The sequence below is a fragment of the Periophthalmus magnuspinnatus genome, chromosome 13, assembly GCF_009829125.3.
Source record: "Periophthalmus magnuspinnatus isolate fPerMag1 chromosome 13, fPerMag1.2.pri, whole genome shotgun sequence".
Taxonomy (NCBI): domain Eukaryota; kingdom Metazoa; phylum Chordata; class Actinopteri; order Gobiiformes; family Gobiidae; genus Periophthalmus; species Periophthalmus magnuspinnatus.
In genome coordinates this window covers 1,562,938-1,578,540 of record NC_047138.1, presented here as the reverse complement: position 1 = coordinate 1,578,540, position 15,603 = coordinate 1,562,938, and positions in this window count along the sequence as shown.

The window sequence follows — 15,603 nt, the reverse complement described above, 5'->3', positions numbered from 1 at the left end:
TCAGTGCCTCCTTTACAATAGCGCCGCGATAGGGCCTGAGATTTACTGATAGCAGAGGTGAATGTGATTAATCTGACGCAGTGCTGGGGTTTGAGTCTATGCGCGCTCATGAATGTGCGTCAAAGTGACTATCTGCAACGCCAATGAAGTTACACATCCATCATTCTTAACCTTCTGCTCAAGGTGACGGCAGAGGAAGCCCGTCTTTATGTGCAATTTCAGCAAAAACATCAGCTAAATATATACAAACGTAACTCTGCTGCCTGCAGGACGTGAACCTGAGTCTGACGCCGGTTAATCAGATGTTCAGACGATGTAGTAAATGTTTAAATGCGTTTGGTGAAAAGACCGAATCCTCAAGAGCTGAATCTACGCACAGACATGTATTCTTCACGTAGCTCATCACGTTTACGCGCCGCTTTTCTGCCGTCGAGACCCTCAAAACACACAGACGCTGGGGCGAGGTGGGTTAAGTGTATTGCCCAAGAACATAACGACTAATTCATCTACATCTGGGTCAAAAGATCTGAACCAGTGATGTTTATGTCGAGTTTAAGCCGATCTTTTTAACTCTGTGAACGCCCTGATTTGGATCTATTCACGATTTTATGTTGCACTTCTATCACCAAAGAGAGCTCCCAGTTTGTGAGTTGTGTTCACTGACAACGGCATTAAAAAGTCTTCCAATCCCGCTCTCAGAATCAGAATCAGAATCAGAACCACCAACCTTCAGACCAGTGGACAAATATTATGAACATTAAAAAAATAAGTACATGTTTAGACCGGAATGTAAAGCTCATCAGTTTGTGTTGTGTCTGTGACAAATACACATATAAAATCTGAATTAATTAACTTTATCCTGTAATTAGCCTCTTTTTGATTAGAGTCTGAGACAAAAGATCTGTCAGTAAAACAGTGGAATGTCCTCTCTTTTATCATAAACTAACAGGTCATGAAAATATAATACTTATAGCATGTACAAGCGAGTATTTACTGTACAAAAACAAACTTATAATCATTAAATTCTATTCTGCCCTGCTCACTGTGTCCTCTAAATGCTCCAGTCTGCACTTTCCCATTCATTATTACGCATTTTAATGGACGATTTGAGAAAAAAATGAGAAATTTCACCTAAAAAATCTGATATAAAGTTGGTTAATTTGTGTAAAATGTTCAACGTTCACGTGAGCAAAAAGTCAACACTGCACGATTCTGTGGGACGCTTTAAAACGGCGTCGTGGTCCCTGTAAAAACCTGGATTCGCCCCGTCGAGATCAACAGCCCCGTGCAAAATAATCGAACCCCAACGACGAACGGCCAAAGCTCAGACAGAGATAGATACGTAAAAAAACACGGGTTATATACAGTCTCGCTAAAAACATGCAAACACCTCTTTTAATATATTTATGTTGACACTTTTTCACCCAAACCTCTTCAGAATCACACACTCAGAGGCCCGCGCTGACGGAGGAGGTCACTTCCACGGCGGCGGCGGCGGCAGAAGAGTCCGGAGGATGTTACCGCAATGTCAATGAGAGTGCTCCAGGCGCCAGTGTCACGGTGCGGAGAGCTCCCATTGTGAACACAGCCACTGGAACCAATGTTGCATCAGCTGCTCAGCGACACGCGAGGAAAGGCCCGTCATGGCTCAACGGCATTTCAATTCATTTAGCGGCGATGGCGAAATGGAGACGAGCAAAATGTCCCCCTTTTCTTGGCAACTTTCGAGCTCAAACTTTGGGAAAAGCGCAAAGTAGGACAACACAAAACAAAAGGTGAACACAATGACCATATGGCTGTCATTGGGAGAGCTGGAATTACACTGGCAGGAGCCCAGGCGAGACACAGCGTGCAAAATATCTCAAGATGTGTGCCAAGTTTCACGACAGGGCAAATGGAGGCTGAAAAATGAAGGCACGGACTCGCAGGGAAGCAAAACCTGCATAGATTGAGTTGAGTCGAGGCAAGAAATCCACGGCGAATCAATGTGCAAATAATGACGACTCCCGGTGAATTTTACAGACTTATTTCTTTACGTTCGGGAAACAATCTCGTAAAAAAGCAGCGAGTTATGAACAAAAAGACTGAATGAGACTGCAGAATTTTAACAGCTTTTTTGTTGGATGAGAAGCAACTGCCAGAGACGGACAATTATTCCATCAGAGACACGGTTGGACGAGAGCCACGTGGAAACAACCAGCCGTGACTACCCAGACAGTCGTTCTTTGTTACGGTTCAGTATTAGAGCGAGAGAAAGGACGAAGAGGGCGGGGCTAACGCTTCTGTCTGAAATATGTTCTTCGCTTATGGTGGAAAACTGGAAACAGGCCAAATTTTGCATCGCTAATGAATAAATAACTGGGTTTAAATGGTAAATGGTCACGGTTTTATGCAGTTCAAGGTGCTCAAAGCGTTTTATGTGGAGGAATCGCTCATGTTCGCTCATACACCAGGGTACGCAAACGAAAAAGTAACAAAAGTAATCGTCTGTGAGAGCTGGAATCGCATCGCCAACCTGTGGGTCAGTGGATCTAACGGCTCCCACTGATGTTTTTGAGTCAAGAGTGTGATTAGAACCGCTAACCTTTGGATCGGTGGACAAACGTTCTACCAACTGAGCTACTTCCGCCCACTGTGTAAACTTTTAAACACAGAACGACTTTATAATATCCTGTAAGCTGCTAAAATGTGTTAGATACGATGCAGTTTATTGCAAATTTTTAGAAAAACAGCTACAAGAACATGGTCAATTTTGAATATTTCTAAGAGTTTACAATATTTATTTATTTTTAATCTTAATTTATTTGGATTTTATTATTTATTTATTTTTATATTATTATTATTTTTTTAATTGTATTTTAATATATATTTTTTTATTATTTTTTTATTTTTTTGTATTTAATTTTATTTTTATTTAAAGGCACGTCTTCCTGCACCTGTCAGCAGCACAAATGAGACACATTGTTCCTAGAGGCACAATTGTTTCTCATTTTGTTTTGTGTTCAAGCTCTTAATAGTTTTTACAAATAAAGTCCTGCAGGAGCTCGGGTCTCAGGAGGTTAAAACATGTGAAGGTTCATGTGGCGGGAAGTTCTGGAAAATAAAAAATGCTAAAGTTTTCAGGACAAAGAACAGTTTGATTTGGCCAAACAAGATTTCTATAGATTCTCACAGTTAAGGCTCAACTGTGTTTAAACCATGACATTAACAAGGAAAACTATGCAGTGATTATCATTTTTACACCGGTAAACCAGACCAAACTAAACAAAAAAACTGATTTTAAAGATATACATAAGGTTAGAAAACGTAAAAAGTGACGACACACAATATATAAAAATGAAATGGGAAGTTAAAGCAAATTTGACCAAGGAGGAATGGAATGAGACTAATCAACATATATGGAAAAAAACATCATTTAATTTGGAGAGAGGGAAAATGTAGTGAGATTTTTTAAAGCTCTGGCTCAGACAAAGTGTCGAGAGACGAGATGTTGGAGAAGGAGGCAGATCATATTCAGAATCTTTGGATTTGTCCCTCGTTACAGAATTACTGAGCAGAATTAAAGAAAAGTGTAGATAAAGTCCTCAATGCTGATATTTCTTATACTTTTGAGTCGTTCTATTTGGGTAAACTTGTTGCTAATTATAAAAAGAACTTGAATATCAGAATGTTTAGGATCATGTCGCTCCACTGGGGGGAAAAAAAAGGTATTACTAGAAAATGTTTAAGAGCAAAGGCAAAAAAAACAAAACAAAAAAGGAAAACTGGGTTGATGTGACGCTTGATATTTATGTTATGGAGAAACTGACTTATACTTTAAGATTAGAAACAGAAAAAATTGAGAGTATTTGGAAAGACTGTCTGGATTTTATAAAACCACTAAGATCTGACTTTATTTAAATGCCATCGTTCCCTTTTTTTTGTTCTGCTACTCCGATGTGTCATTGTTTATCTTGTTTTTGTGCATCAACTGTTACTGTTTGCATGTTTTGTTCTGCAAATCAATAAAATATATAAGCACCAAATGTATTCATGACTAACTGCGTGTCCGTACTCCACATACGCATCGTTCCAGTTCCGTGCGATTCCTTTGAGCAGCTCGTTTCGTCCTCTCCTCCAGCTCCATGTTCAGATGTTTCAGCAAAAAAAACACGCAAACCAATAACAGCGTAGAGCCTCTCGAGCTGCTGTATCGATCTGAAAAGTGTAGGATGTGCTGTATAAGCTCTAAACGCTGCGCTCCTAACTGTTTATGATGGAGTTGTGAACCAAACACATCTCAGTTTCACGTCCTCGAGCCTTCAAACTGCTCAACTTTATTGATCTTATGCAATGAATCGGCTCTCGTTACATCGTAGATACGTGTGCAGGTCATAGTGTACAGCTTTTATCATCAAATTAAATACTTGAGAATATGGAACGAGCGCGCAGAGGAATACATTACGCAGATTAACTCCGCAGCAAAGACGTGGGCCGTGTCACTGTCAATGGAGATATTACCGCAGTGAATATTCAGCGATTAGATTGGAGAGTGCGGCTCCTCGAACAAACACAGAAATATAGAGGCTTTTAAACGGCTCCACGGCAAACGCACCATTTAGTTTGAGTTTTAGCGTCCATATAAACATCAGGAAAACACACAACCAGCTAAAAGTCTGGACACGCCCGCTCGTTCAGGGTTTTATTTATGAAGTAAGATATTTGGGATTATGTAGAAAAAAAGAGAAAAAGGGTAAATAACTCGAAGAAAAGTCAAAAGTGAAATCTGTCAACTGGACAAAGGGACTGAAATGGTTTGAGAGGAGTTAAACACGCAGTTTTTGACAATCCTTGAACAGGAATTAGAGCCTTAGACATCATCTTTTCCCCATCTACAACTCTATCCTCAGACCCAAAGCAAACAAAGGAAACAAAGAGAACAGCAGAGCGAGCCAGGATGCTAATAGGTCTGAAAAACAGCCATTAAGAGCTGTCTGATTATGTTAAGTCTCAGGTACAGTGCACTGTTAGTGAAGCTCAACAGACCTCAGCCTGCAAACAGAAACTGTAAAGAAAAGCTCTTTACAGTTTCAGTGTCGTTAGCGCCTCCTTCAGACCGAGATAAGGCAGTGTCCAGCAGGAATCTGACCAGAACTGAAGAAGTGTCAGACGAGCAGAGAAACGTCTTCACTCCTACAACTTTTTGTCCAGTTGACAGATTTTATCAGCAAATAACAAAACAAAACATATTCAAATCCTTTGCTTTGTCAAAAAATATTTAAATTTGTTTACAACAGACTACCAAGTTTGGACACCACCTCATTCAATGTTTATTTATTTATACTTTTACTACTTTCTACATGTTAGATACACTCAGAAGACATGGACTATATGAAATAAATATACAGAATTATGTAGCAAAGAAACAAAGAAAAGAACTGGAATAGACAAATCCTATAGTCAATATTTCACCTTTTTCTTTACATATATGGAATTATGTAGTAATGTCTTCTGTGTGTATGTAAACTGTAGAAAACTGTAAAAATAAAGGAAAAAACTAAACAAAAAGCACAACATTGAATGAGATGTGTGAGATGAGATGTCTGGTTGTATAAATAAGCACCAGTTTCAGTCGATTAATCATAAGTTTCTCTCAAAAGTCGACGTCAACAACTTCTACACTGACGGAAATCTGACTTTGCTTGATTCACAAATGCACCCACAGCAAAACGTATTTAAGAACGAGACGCTCAGAGAGAGAAAGGTGCTGATATTTTACAAACCAACTCCATAAAAACCTCACGGTATTTACACGAGCGAGGCAGCGATTCAAACCAAACTAACCACTTCCGACATTTCCTCGAACGCAAACAGTGAACAGAACTTTACGAAGATAAGACTTTTGCTTTACCTTCATAGACACAGAAGATCCCACAGAATTCCAGGTCAAATCAGGTCCGGGAACAGCACATGGAAGGAAGACACAAGAGAAAGAGTTAGAAACGTGACGACAAACGCAGATCAAATTCTAGACTTCAGACTTTGTATTTTCCACAGATATTGTTACCACTGTATTTTTAGTTGTGAATGAGCTCTTTTACACATAGAACGCTCATTTACACACATATTTCCACATATTTCCACATATTTCCGCGTTTATTTCCACGTATATTTCCACATTCATGACGGTCCAGTGTTGTGTGGAGCAGGTTTAGCGGCAGCAGCTCTTTGCACCTTCAATTGTGAATAATGATGTGATTGGTCCTGGAGGTAATTAGGCCGACGTCTCTGCCAGCCTCAGATTGTATTCGTGCCAACCCTCCTGCTTCAGCCTCCTGCTTCAGCCTCCTGCTTCAGCCTCCTGCTTCAGCCTCCTGCTTCAGCCTCCTGTGCTCAGAGCAGTGAGGAGGGCAGGGGCATTTTAACCACTCAATCAAAACCAGAACACACACACAAGACGTCATAAAGGCGACGTTCTGATGGTTTTAATGTTGTAGTTTCTTCGTATTACATTGTTTGATGGGACAGTGTTTGCGTTAAATATTTATCATCGTTAAATATCAGGCGAGTTTTAGTTTGTGAGGGAAAAAAAACGTTATCCTTATGTCACCAGTGCAGAAAACTATCAACACGCAGACAATTTATGAATTTATGAACAAGGAACTTTGACGGTTTAACACCAATGTCAGAAAAAAAACAAAAAAACTAAACTCAAGACGCCACATTTGTCCAGTAATAATGTATTTGTAAATTAGACGAGTGTTGTGCCGTGTGTTAAAGGTAAAAATGACTGAATTACATCTTTTTACACTTATGTCCCAACAGACGATCATGTCAAACCAGGGAAGATTTTGTTAAAAGAATCTTAGGCACGATGTTCACGATGAGGTTTAGTGACAGTGGCAGTCGGAAAACATGTCTTCACTTCATTAAACATAATCTGCAGTAACTTTTCCTCCTTCAAGCCTCGTGCGTCGTTCTGTTCTGTTTTATTTCACTGCGAGTCTCAAAGTGCAGTAAAGTCGTGTGTTAGTTTCCATCGAGCCCCAAAAACACCAGAAAAGTTCCTCCGGTGCTTTCTGCTGTGTCAATTTACTCACAACAACAAAACACTTCCCACGACCTTTCAAAATAAAACCAGCTGCACTGACAAACTGCAAAATGGGTCTTATTATGAAAAACTGTTAAAACGACACATAAATAACATTAAACACTGTTCTGTCCTGAGCAACAGCTGATTTTTAGACACAAATGATGCACTAAATTGGACATTTTACTGGAAATAAATGGGTCAATAATTAATAACATGTAAAAGAACAGTTCAGGCCTATGTTTGGTGCATAGTTTTAAGCATAGATGAGCTCACCAAGTTATTGTAATAAGCCCATTATTATTGGCAAAAAAATAATGAAATAATGCAGCAGGTTACAGGAATTTAAGTGTTTGTTTTTATCATTGCTTTTAAATTCTTGTGGAGGGAAAAAACCAAAAAACCCCTTCCACATGTGGGTGGTTTGTGTAAGCAATTTATTATTTTTCTTTTAAACAACCACACTGAAAAGAAGCCTAGTGTTCTGCAGACGGGACGCCCCACTCTGCCCTCGCACCGTAGTGACTTTTCCAACTTGTCATATGCACATAACATTATAATTACAAGTTTTACAACATAAACGGGGACAAAGGGCAGTAAACGGTCAAATAGTCACATTTTTACACAGCGCTTTTCCACCTTTAAGTCACTCAAATCGCTTTACATCAAGGATTCAAACCCCCGACCTGTGCATCATCAGACAAACACTGTACCGGCGAGTAAATGTAGAGTAATGTTCATAGACGGTTGTATATGTGAGGAGAATACTAAAGGACCGCGGGTCTAAAATGCAGTGAAAAACAAACACAAACAGCTCACAAACCGCAGCTTTTCTTTGAAGTTGAAGGTGAAAACAAACTCTAGAGACAAGACGACTTTGAGTAGCAGAAAGGTAAGAGCCTGACGCAGCCCGGGGAGCGCGGAGCTGGTAAAACCCACAAGTAACTGAGCGTTCACCAAAGAGAAGGAAGAAAGAGTGTTTTGAAACGCGTCAGATGCACAGGGACAAATACACAACAAAGGTAAAGTACTACAAACATGCAGGGCGCTTTAGTGTGAAAGGTAAACATTTTTCAAAACCTGTCAGGAGAAGCGTCTATAGTGAGAGTGAGTATAAATCCTCCCCGTGCAGCTCGTGTCAAAGCAGGTGGCTGTGATGATACTGAGTCTGTGTGCGGCGACTGGGAACGATTACAACCACGAGAGCGTTTGGTGAAGGCTTATTATAGCTCAAGTGCATTTATCTCCTTTATTTTCACGTGTTTGCAGAGTTTTTTGTTTTATTCATGGATAAAACCTGCACAGTCGGGCTGTCACGGTAATAATTTTGAAGTTTGATATGTCGCTGAAGTAAATAAAGACGATAAACGATGAGATTGAAACTAATTTATGCCACGGACAAGAAGCAAAGAGCAGATTTAAAGCACAGAAACTATCAACAATCTACAATAAAGTTAGAAAATCTATAAAAAAAAGAGCAGAATGAAACACTTTAGTTGTTAGTCTGCATCTGTAATGAGTCATAAAAGTTATTAAATCAGCGTTTTATGGCTTGAATCTGATCATACAAACTGAAATAACCAAAGATTTCAAAGTAGTACAAAGAAAATGTGCATGTGTTAAATACTGACCCCAAAATATACTGTTCAAACTTTCATATATTGAACGATAAGTCAATTTAGTGATTATTGTGACAGGATCATTGCACAGAGAAATGTAGAAACTTTAGTAAATGACACAAATGAGTAAAACTGAAACCTGTGCATCGCTGAAATGGCACGAAGTGAAAGTAACGTGTTTAATATGGACATGGAAAGTGAATATAATGGGCCAGTGCGAAATCTGGCATCATGGTAAACAGCAATATTCATCTAAACTGACTTAAAAACTGAAATAACTGATGATTTTCCTTTCAAAACATGCACAAGTTTTCAAAAGTTTGCACATGTGACATAGAAACAGCGAATATCAAAGCACATTTACACCCACGAGTGAAAGAAAGAGGATTTGTGTATCTGAAACCGAGTGAGTGTGTGTGGATAGTTTGGTATGGAAGTGTGTGTGAACTGAATGTTTTTAGAAATGTCGTACTTCAGGGGTGAGATGTGTTGTATTTGATGTGTGTATCATATGTTTACAGGTTTTATCCATCTACACCAAACTTATTTTTACTAAACATCAGTCTGTCCAGGGACGACACGTGGAAATTATTACTTTAACTCTTTAGAAAACAGAATTTCATTTATCGTGTTTGTATTTTATTTATTTTTTGTATTTCTTTATATATATTTTTAAGGCCATTGAACTTTCTCTCTGTGTGTGTTTTTTTTTTTAACTTTTCTTCAAATTATTGCAAGTTTGGACAGGGCGAGTGTGAAGGTGAAAACTGAAATCTTCAGACCACAGAGACGACACAAAGATGCAGTATTTCTGAAACGTGCAGAGACATGTCCTTTTACATCCAGGAAACAATCAGATCGAGGGCGGGGTTAAGAGTCTAAGTCTTGCCCAAGGACACGACGGCAGCGTTCATTTGTGAGAGCTGGAATCGCACCAACAACTTGTGGATTTGAACACTCGACCGATGATGGTTTTCAAGCTGCAAACCTGATAAACAGTTGATCATTTTGAGTTAGAGTCAGGGGTTTCTCAAATAGTGACTCCTTTTCTTTTGCCGTACTAGAATAAAGTGTAATTGCACCTCCACTACTGTAGGTGGCAGTAGCGCTCTCATTGTCATTGAGTGTGCACAGGCCCAACACCACAGAGCGAATACTACGCCGTGTACGAGCACAAACCCGACACTGTAGAGAGCAGGAGAGAGAACAGACCGAGACACAGGACAGTGGACAAGAGACACTTTAGCTAAAGAGACACTATGGAAAAAAGTCTAACAGGGATGAAAAGAAAGGCGGAGACAGACGGAGGTAAAGAGACGCACGAAGTCACACGACAAGTAAAGTCCAGATAAACACTGAGCAGGAGCTGAGAGTTACAGTATCAGGTTCAAACCCCGGTACGAAAAGCTGTGTCCTGCAAAACATCAAACCTCATTGCACCATTAATCCTAAAGAAAAAAAACAAAACAAAAAAACAGGACAAGTTGTTTTATTCATTTTTGTCTTGTTGCTGATCAATTAATTTATTATTATTTATTGATTTTATTTAATTTTAATGTTTTAATGTGATATTTATTTAATTTTAATGTATTATTTTTATATTTATTTAATTTAAATTTATTCATTAGATTTTTATTGAATTATATATTTTTTATTTGATATTTAAATGTTTTCTTCTTCACAGAAAATAATTGAGAAGCATCGAGTAAGATCATGATGAGAGGAAACAAATACGCTCATGAGTTAATTTTACATTTATGTTTGTTTCTTTCTTTTTAAAAAAAATTAATTAATTTATTTGTTTGCATCATTTATGTGATGTTTTTTTAAAGGTGAAGATGGGAGAGGAGAGCGCAGGTACTAGTCATTTGTAAGTGAGAAAGGAAGGTACAAAGAATATAGATGGGAAGAAAGAAAAGAAGAAAAAAAACAATAAAAAATAATAAAAAAAATAAAAAATATATAATAAATAGATCTAATAAAATTAAAAAGAAATACAATAATAATAATAAATAAAATAAATAAAACAAATAATAAAAACATAATAATAAAAATAAAATTAAATAATAAAAATAAAATTAAATAACAATACTATTACTACTACTACTACTAATAATAAATAAAATACAAAAGATAAAACAAAAAATAAAATAAAAAATAAATAAAATAAAAAAATAAATAAAATAATGCAATCCTATCCATTCATTCATTCATACATTGCATTTATGTTTTTACAGTTTTGATGGCAACAGCCGACCAAACGAACCCACGTCTATTTGCTTTTATGGTTTGAACTTGCTCTGAGCCCCATGGCATCAAAAACAGAGTGAGAGGTTGAAAGGTGAAGAGGTTAAACTAAAAATACTAGTGATTCAGGTTGTGTGCCGCGGCACAGCCAGGCGCCTCCCCCGCTGTTTAGATCCAATCTCTAACGTTTCCTTTTGTCCCACTATAGTTTAAAAGTCGTGCCACGTTGTCTGCGCTACCTCCTCCTCTCTTCTTTATCTGCACTCGTCTGCCTCAGCCCTTGTCCGGCACTTGCACTTGTCTGACCGTCCTTGTTAAAATGCAGCGTCCGTCTGTTGTACCGTGATTGAGGACACATCCAGTCGACTCCGAGCTCAAACCAATTCAACCACAGTAAACGCTACACCAAACACAGAAGGACAAAACCCACCTGTCTCCTCCTCTCTCCCTTTACGCCGCCTGTCCTCCTTTTATCTGGCTTTTCAGTCACCGGAGAGGTCGATATCGGGGTGGACTGGTTCAGCTCGACGCATTTCAACTATTAAGTGAGAAATGTATGGACAGAGCTAATGAGACGGGAGCTTTCAGTGATCTATGGATTTTCTATAGTCGGGCGTCTCTGATTCAGGCTGATGGCGGCAGAGCAAACAGACGAGACTTAAAGCTCCACACTGTTACAATAAAGAGGAGCCGTGTAAAGAGCTGGGAGACTCTTATGTAAAGGAGGATATTTGATATTTATACAGAGGGAATCACTCTCCTGAGCCGTGTAATCACAATCACGTCTGTTTATTTCACCGACACACGTGAAGCGAAGGAGCTCACTGGTCTCACATCACGAGTTTAGTTCATCGTTTTTGCAGAAATTGTCAGTGTTTTTCAGTCTCCTGTGGTATATTTTGAGCTTAATTCTCTTGATGTTCAATGATGACTTCATACATACTTCATACATACTTCATATATACTTCATACATACTTCAGATACACAACATAATATGACTGGAGAGTTTAAAAGTAAAGTAGCACATGCAGAAGAAAGAAAACACGTTCACTCTATGTCCATTTTACAGGAGCTACACTCGACCCCCGAGATCAAAATGTAGGACAAAGTTAAACGTAAATAATAAATAAATAATATTACTGCTACTATTACATTACTGTTACCACTACTACTACTTTTACCACTACACCTACTATTACTGCTACTTTTACCACTACTAATACCACCACTACACCTACCGCTACTTTTACTACTACCACTAATACTACTACTAATAATAATAATAATGATAATAATACTACTACCACTACTTTTACCACTATTATAACTACTACAACTGTTACTTTTACCTCCACTAATACCACCGCTACACCCATCGCTACTTTTACTACAACCACTAATAATAATAATGATGATAATAATACTACTACCACTACTCTTACCACTATTATAGCTACTACTACTACTACTACTCCACTAATACCACCACTACACCTACTGCTACTTTTACCACTACCACTAATACTACTACTACTACTAATAATAATGATGATGATAATACTACTACCACTACTTTTACCACTATTATAGCTACTACGACTGTTACTTTTACCTCCACTAATACCACCACTACACCTACCGCTACTTTTACTACTACCACCACCGCTACTACCGCTAGTACTACCACTACTACTAATAATAATGATTATAATACTAATACCAGTACCACTACTTTTGCCGCTACTACAGCTACTATGGTAGTAGTACTTCCGCTACTACCATCTTTATATTTACTTTTACTTTTACCACTACTACCACCGCTACCACTACACCTACTACTACTAATAATGATAATAAAACTACTGATACCAATACTAATACTAATACTACTAGGTGGTTGGCTCATCAATAAGATCATTTGCAGTATCCATAAAGTGTCCGGTTGTATACTTCACTTCTGTCAGAGTACACACTTTGCCAATACACAGTGCAGTACTAATTACACCATGACGACAGGTAATGAGACAGAATCCAGGAGTTCCCCAGACAAAAGTGGGAGCCAGACTCGTTTCAATTATCAGCAGATTTAATGTTCACGTTGTCCCACATAAATGGCCCTATAGCCCGACCATCTGCTGAGCTGCAGGGAGGCCCCGCTCTGCACGAGAGTTAATGTGAAGAGACAGGTGTGGAAATGTGTGGGACGTCAAACAGCAGCGGAGTTTTACCTCACGCGCCGTTTACTCTGTTCAGTTTATTCATTTGTTTGTTAATTAATGTGCGTGGATTATAGAGGCTGCACAATCTGCACAATATCAGGCTGTTTATTCAACTAGAACATTGTTTTTACCCTTTTCTTGCTCATGTAATGGTTAAATGTGTTTTTAGGGTGTTTGAAGGGCTCATCGTCGCCCTCTGCTGGCTCTGTGCGGCAAAACCATCTCGGAAAAAATGGCAGCGTCAACAAAAAACAAATTCTTCTGAGAAAACCGGTCTCTATTTGGCGATGTGAGATTACAGTATACTGCTTTATAAAAATAATAAAATAAATCAATAAAAAATAAAATAAATAAAAAATGATAATAAAAAATATGAATAAAACAACAACAATAATAATAATAATAACAACAATAACAGCAATAATAATACATGTATAAAAATATAGGATGATAATAGTAATCTAAAATAATAGATAATAATAACTAATAAATACAAAAATAGATAGGAAAATTATTTAAATTAATAAAACTGGTAATAATCTAAATTAATAAAAAGGTAATAATAATAATAATAATAATAGAAACAAAATAAATTATGATATAATAATCTAAAAAGATAATGATCTAAATTAACAAAAAAACATAATAATAAAAAACATAATAATAATAATAATAATAATAATAATAATAACAATAATAATAATAATAATAATAATAATAATAACAGTGTACTCTCACAGGCGAGCTGCAGGGGGAGCTCTATCACTACTTCTTAGTTCTCCTTTAAAATGATCACCACACGTCAACCTTTACAAAAATGTAAACCGAAATTCACTTTCACTTTAATAAACTCTGGGAGACGTGACACAATTTTTAGAAACCAGATTTTTGTGCTTTTATCTTAAATATTTCTTTCTGATTTTGAAATGTCAGTTTATCAAAACATATTGAGTGCCATTTAAAAGTCACATTTATAATTACATCCCAGCGGTTTTGTGCCGGCAGCATCTTGGAGTTGTACTAAAATGTATTCAAAGTCTGTGTTGAAAAGCAGAGAAACATCAGATCTGTTGTACGCTCCAACAGTTTGTACAGTCAGAGGAAAGTGAGCGTCTTTATACTTTTATACTTTTACACATCAGGGGTGACAGCGGCGTTAAGGTCAGACGTACATGAACGAGGAGGCTGGGACAGTTCACTGACGCTTTGGCATTTAAAGACTCTGTAAAAGCAACTGCCACAGAGTCTCCACAACGAAAACACGACAAAGGAAATGTATCGATCCTGAAGGAGAGAACTTTAAGCCACAACGACAGACAAGTGAATCGTGGAGTAATAAACACAAACTGAGACATTTTTCACTCAAATCACTGCAGATTCTGGATAATCTAGCGTTCTACTTTCTATGGGTGTCAGCTGGTTTGTCAACAACCTGCTACAGAGAACAGGAAGGGGAGATATATTTTATTTTTTGTGTTTATTTAAATACAGACAGATACAAACATAGATTAAAAATATGATTAATCTGATGCAGGTATCACATTATTTATAGTCTTGGCTAATTCATATAATCAGTTCTGTTCAAATTTCACTAAAAAGCAGTGAGATTAGTTGTGGAAAATGCAATAAATACAGTGAATATGTCATGAAAATCAAATATCACACACTTACAAACTCATATACTGATATTTTACTCTCTCAGAAGGTTAAAATATTGGCATCGGACATCGGTTTTCCACAGATATCAGTTCCAAAATGTGGCGTTGCTATTTTGTTGTTGTGTTTTGTTGAGATTTCTATAAAACTGGAAGAAAAAAGTCAAGTTTAACACTAACTTAAATTATTGAAATGGGTTTAAAAGCTGCTCGTTGTGATTACATTAAACAAACCGGCTCTGAAAGTGTGCAGAAAAAGACCAGTTCAAATCTTAACATTGGTGTCAGCAACTCAAAAAACACACATCAGACCATCCCTAAAAGAAAACCTCGAAATATTTACAATGAAAGCTGAGATTTATAAGCAATTAATAGAAGAAAAAAGTAAAGTTTCTTCCAGTGAACACTTTAAAAACACTTGAGTTTATGAAGCAGATGTAAAACATAAGAAATCAACAGAACAAACTTTTATTTCCACAAAACGAGGTCTGACATCTGATACGGAGGGTCCTCACTCAACAAGAAACCACATCCACAGACAAAGCTCGGAGCACTTGAACATTACTCTTCAGTCGGATGAATCTGTGAGGACGTATTACCGACACTTAGACGTCACATTTAACCGTGAACCGGCGACACGCAGACACTCAGAGCGCCTCTTCACCCGCACCACGCGACACGCATCAAAACCAACAAGTTCAGCTCTGTTTGGGAACCTCAGAGGCAAAGTACCGCTCGAAATCATGTTGAAATACTGTAAAGTAGAGAATAACAGAGATAAAAAGACGACCGA